The sequence below is a fragment of the Vombatus ursinus genome, unplaced genomic scaffold (assembly GCF_900497805.2).
Source record: "Vombatus ursinus unplaced genomic scaffold, bare-nosed wombat genome assembly UNPS02014906.1, whole genome shotgun sequence".
Lineage (NCBI taxonomy): Eukaryota > Metazoa > Chordata > Mammalia > Diprotodontia > Vombatidae > Vombatus > Vombatus ursinus.
Window position 1 is genome coordinate 711,866 of NW_020954684.1, and position 5,454 is coordinate 717,319.

Here is a 5,454-nt window from a genome sequence, read left to right on the forward strand (position 1 = left end):
TACAGTCAAACTGGCTTTCTCTCTGTTCCTCTCATACACCACTCCATCTCCTATATCTGTAGCTTTTCATTAGCCCCATGCCTAGAATGCCCTCTCTACACCACCCCACCCCTCACCTCCNTACAGTCAAACTGGCTTTCTCTCTGTTCCTCTCATACACCACTCCATCTCCTATATCTGTACCTTTTCATTAGCCCCATGCCTAGAATGCCCTCTCTACACCACCCCACCCCTCACCTCTGAGGATTCCTCACTTCTTTAAAGAGGCAGCTCAAACACCACTTTCTACCTGAACACTTCCTAGATCCCTGCAATGTCCCCCCTCCCTAAGTATTTTGCATTTAGCTAATACATATTTGTTTTGTATTTATTCTGCATATGCCTACATATATAAAAGTTGTCTCCCCATGATAAAACTCCTTGAGAACTTTTTTGTTTTTGTATTCCCAGCACCTAAGCACCTAGCACAGCAGCTGACATACAGTAAGTACTTAAGAAATGCTTGCTGGGAAAAAATAATAAAATTTTAAAAAATGCTTGCTGATTGATCAACGATCTTGGGCAAATTATTTTCCCCAACTGGGTCTCAGTTTCTTCTTCTGTAAAACAATCTCTAAGGTTGGGCTAACTTGATTTATCATATCATTTCTAGTTCTAAATCCTATGAACCTATGTATCACTTCCTCTGCTCTCAAATTTGAAGGCAAATGCCAGCAAAGGAACTCAGGTTACCAGTGCCCCTTCTGGCGCAGTAAAAGTCTCACTAGTCAGACTATGGTTCTAAAAGAGAGTTCTACAGAACCTCCAAGTCCACCAGGCTTTTTCCTGGACATCAGCTAGGACGATGGGCCTCAGCTTCAGGTGAAACTTCTGGATGGTGCAGAGGGGAGGGAAACATGTTGTATAGAATTGTAAAAGGCTCCCCAAAGGAACAGATATCACCTACCAAAAGCTAAGAGCCAGGCTGGGAGGTGGAGTTCCTGGGGAAGGTCACTACTACCCCCTCCTGACTCCTCACGTCAGAGATTTCTGCTCCATAGATCACCAAGAGCTTCCAACAGCCCGCTAGGAAGATGAACTACCTCCCGGTCTTTGCCATTTCTTTTCCATGTGGCTGCCTCAAGCTCTCCTCCCCTATCAGTGCTCCCACAGAGAGCTTACTCACATCTCGTAAATCCAGGCTACAAGGCAGTCTTCCGGTGATTGCTCTGTAGGCTGGAGCAAGTGAATTTGCTCGCCTCTGGCAATGGAAGAGGAGGTGGGGCCAGGGTAGGACTGCAGGAGAATTACTGGAAATGAGTTCTGTGCTAGATCATGTTCTTATTCTAACTACCTGCAGAAGGCGACACCTGCTGTTGGAATACGGGAAATAGCAAGGTTTTTTGGACTCTAGGTTTCTATTCAGGTTGAGCATACGTCAGTAGAGAAGTCTAAGGATTAAGTCAATCTTCTCTTTTAAATTTTTATTTATTTTATTTTTAATTTATGAGATAAAGCAAGTATTGCCATGACATAATATAATAAAGATTATTGCCCATGAAACTGCAANGGATTAAGTCAATCTTCTCTTTTAAATTTTTATTTATTTTATTTTTAATTTATGAGATAAAACAAGCATTGCCATGACATAATATAATAAAGATTATTGCCCATGAAACTGCAGATATATTCTGTACAACTTGCTATTCCTTTTAAATATATTATAAAATTATCATGTAAATTTCTTTTTTTCCCCTTTAGTCAATCTTCTTGCTAGAAAACTTGAAGCTGAGCTAGGATGCTGGGGGAGAAGGTAGAGGAAAGTTTAAGTGACTCATGAACCTGGCTGTTTCCTTCCCTCTGTACCTCTGAGTCTCAGCTTTTTTTTTTTTTTGTCTCTTATGGCTTCCTTCTATGTCTCCTATTCTATGAATGGTACTATTATTCCTTTCCTTTAGGGATCTGTCTGAAAAATGAGAGCAGGTGGATTCTACCTCCATCTCAATAAATGTAATGAATACTTCTGACCTTCTTCCAGAGCCAGGTAAGATATATCTCCTCACTGCCCTCTAGGGGCACCTTGAGGGAATTTTTTTCCTAAGGGTGGGAGAGAGAAGAGGGAGAAATTTCTTCTCTCAGCTCCAGCCCCCACAGTGCCTGGACCATAGTAGGTGCTTGATAAATGCTTACTGACTGACTGACCTTGAGATCCAAAAATGTTTTGGTAGTAATCAGCTACAAAAGGAATTTGGATGTGTCTGTGACCCTCCCGACACTCAAATCTCAAATTCCAAAATACTTTACTGATTTTATACAAGCCCCACGGGGCATGACCAACTCCCTCAATCTACCTTGATAGACTTTCTCCCACATTTCTTTGAAATGTTGGAGATGTCCAGGCCTTGTTCATGCTTTGTGAATAATATAGATGTTTTCTCACCTAAGAAAGCTATCTGAGCATAACATCTTGTTACTTACTTTAAATGGGATGGGATAATTTGATTGATTCACTCAGTCAACCCTTACACCTGCATAGGGGTGGAGGGTTTTGGAAAAAGCCTGCCCAGCCTCTATGGAGAGGAAGGGAGGACTCTGGCAGATAAAATTCCTCTAACCACAAAATAAAAGACAAAAAGCAAAAAAGAAATCCCTGCCCTCAAGGACATGATGATGCATAAGGTTTAATGTAGAAGGTGGTGTTTGATCTTAGTTGGAAGTAAGGACGGAATGCATATGAAGGCATAGGGAGGGGAATGTTGTGAGGAACACCTTCATGTTATCCCATCTGATCCTCTCAACAACCCTGGGAGGTAGAGATAGGTGCTTTTATTATCCACATTTTACAGTTGAGGAAACTGAGGCAAACAGAAGTTAGGTGACTTGCCTAAGGTCACACAGCTAGTAAGTATCTGAGACCAAATTTGAACTCCAGTCTTTCTGACTCCAGGCCCAGTACTCTACCCATGTCACCACCTAGCAACAGAAGGGACAAGTTGGCTTGACTGTAGACGCTCCAGTGGAGAGTATGGGAAAGGGAGCGATGTATAATAAAGTAGGAGAGGCAGGTGGGGCCCAGGTTGTAAAGGGCTTTAAATGTCAAACAGAGAACTTTGTATTTTAACCTGGAGGCAACAGGGAACTACTGGGATTTATCAGTAGAGTATCTACACATTTTGGTAGCTATCTGGAGATCATATTCACATACCATAATTATTAATGGACACTCATCTTTGCTACCACAAAGAAGGCTGCTGTGAATAGATGATTGCAGATACTAATGAGAGGATACTTTGTAGAACTGCACAAAATAACAATAAAATTCCCTTGGAAAAATGAAAGGTTTAAAATCTCAAGGGAACCAATGAGAAAATACACGCATGAAGGGGAGAAAGTGTTGCCAAACCTGAAACGATATTATAAAGTGATAGCCAATAAAAACAAAACAAAACAAACCCCCATTTGTTACTGGTTAAAAAATAGAAGAATACATCAAAGGAAGAGACTAAATAAGAAATAGGACAATCAAAAATAGCAGTCCCAGTGTCTGTTAATTTCAAGAACATAAATTACTGCGGGAAGGACTCTCTTTTTGATGAGAACTGTTGGGGAAATTAGCATTTTGCCAAAAATTAGGCTTACACCAACATCTTATATATAGTTCAATAGGCTCAAAATATATACATGACCTAAATACAAAAAGCTGTACCATGAAAGAAAAATAGGAGAAAACTACATCAGAAACTTCTCACAAGTATGGGTAGGGGAAGATTTCCTAACTAAACGAGGGATAAAGATGATCAGAAAAGAGAAAATAGATAATCCATTAACAAGCATTTATGAAGTGTTTATTTTGTTTCAGGTAANGATAAAGATGATCAGAAAAGAGAAAATAGATAATCCATTAACAAGCATTTATGAAGTGTTTGTTTCAGGTAGCATAAGTACTGGGGATACAAAGAAAGGTGCAAATCTTCCCCTGAAGAGCTTATAGTCTAATGGGGGAGATGACCTATAAACAGCAAACAGCAAACAGCAATGTTGTCTCTCTGTTTGTCTGTCTGTCTGTCTGTCTGTCTGTCTGTCTCTCTCTCCACCCACACACAGACATACACAAATGGGAAGGAAACTCAGCTGAGGCTTATGGGCTCATAGCATTAGACAATCTCTCCACCAGAAGTACAAGAAACTGGAAGAGGCCTCTTGAAAAAGGTCTGATTTGAACTGTCTTGTTTGTTTGTTTGTTTTTGATAATTAACTTATTTATTTTTAGTTTTCAACATTCACTTCCATAAGATTTTGAGTTTTAGATTTTCTTTCCCTCCCTCTCTTCCCCCCTCCCCCAGATGGCATGCTGATTTGAACTGTCTTGAAGAAAGCCGGGAAAGTCAGAGGGAGAGTATTCCAGGCTTGGGGGACAGCCAGTAAAAAGGAAAATAAGGAGATGGAATTGTGCTTGAGGTACAATGTTGTTGGATTGTGGAATGTGTGATAAAATGTAAGAAGACTGGAAAGGAAGAAGGGGGTTGAGTTATTAAAGGCTTTAAAAGCCAGAGAGAGGGTTTTATATTTGATCCTGGAGGTAATATTCACTAGAATTGGTTGAGTTTTTAAAAGCTTTTGGATGCACGAAATCAATAAAGATATCATTAGATGAGAAATAGTAAAGTGGGAAAAAGAATACTTCCATCAACTATTACCAGGAAAAGTCTGACACTCAAAATATGTAGGAATTGACACAAATATGTAATATCAAGAGCCACTCTTCAACGGGTAAGTGCAAAGAATATAAAGAGTGAGTTTCTGAAAGAATCATAAACTGTAAACGGTCACATGGAAATATGCTCCAAATCACTACCAGTAAGAGAAATGAAAATGAAAAAAAAGCTCTGAAGTTTTATCTCATACCATTCAAATTGATGAAGATCGCAATAAATGGGAGCCGACAATGTTGGAGGGACTGTGGAAAGTCAGTCACATAAACACATCGTTAGTGGTCTTAACTGTTCCTCATATATAAATTTGGAATTATGCAGGGAAAAATGACTAAACTGCTTGTGCCTTTTGACCCAGCAATCTTCCTACTGGGCATTATACCTCAAGGAAGTCAGAGACTGAAACAAAGGTCTAAAATATTTTTACTTTAAGTTTTGCTTCAGTATTTGCATTCAGTCTGTCTGCCAGATGAGTTCTTTGGTAGTATAGTGAGAAAGGAAGGAAGACTGGAAGTCTGAGTGAGTGGGGGTACATAAGCAAGGAGAATGAAGAATTGTTTGGATGAATTCATTCTACTAGATTTTAAACACAAAATTCAGATCACTAGAGAAAGGCTAGCAATTGTAGGGTTTATTCACACAATATCTGTTGGTAGTGACCTGGTAGCTAAAGCCTGGAGCTGCACAGGTGCCTGGAGCTTTTAAAGCGGAGAAAGGGCTACTAGTATTGCCTGTAGTCTTGTAGTGGCACCTACAACACATT

At 39.8% G+C, this 5,454-nt stretch overlaps 1 protein-coding gene across 2 annotated transcripts in view; it reads right to left on the bottom strand.

The window, feature by feature from the left end:
- The window catches only part of C1RL (complement C1r subcomponent like), a 14,420-nt gene extending 13,168 nt beyond the window's left edge, over nt 1–1,252 (bottom strand). The window contains exon 1 of one of the 2 annotated variants that reach the window (XM_027843332.1): nt 1,166–1,252. The gene's annotated coding sequence lies outside the window, so the exon portion shown is untranslated. The other variant, XM_027843333.1, reaches the window with a different exon arrangement.
- Nucleotides 1,253–5,454: the final 4,202 nt, after the last annotated feature.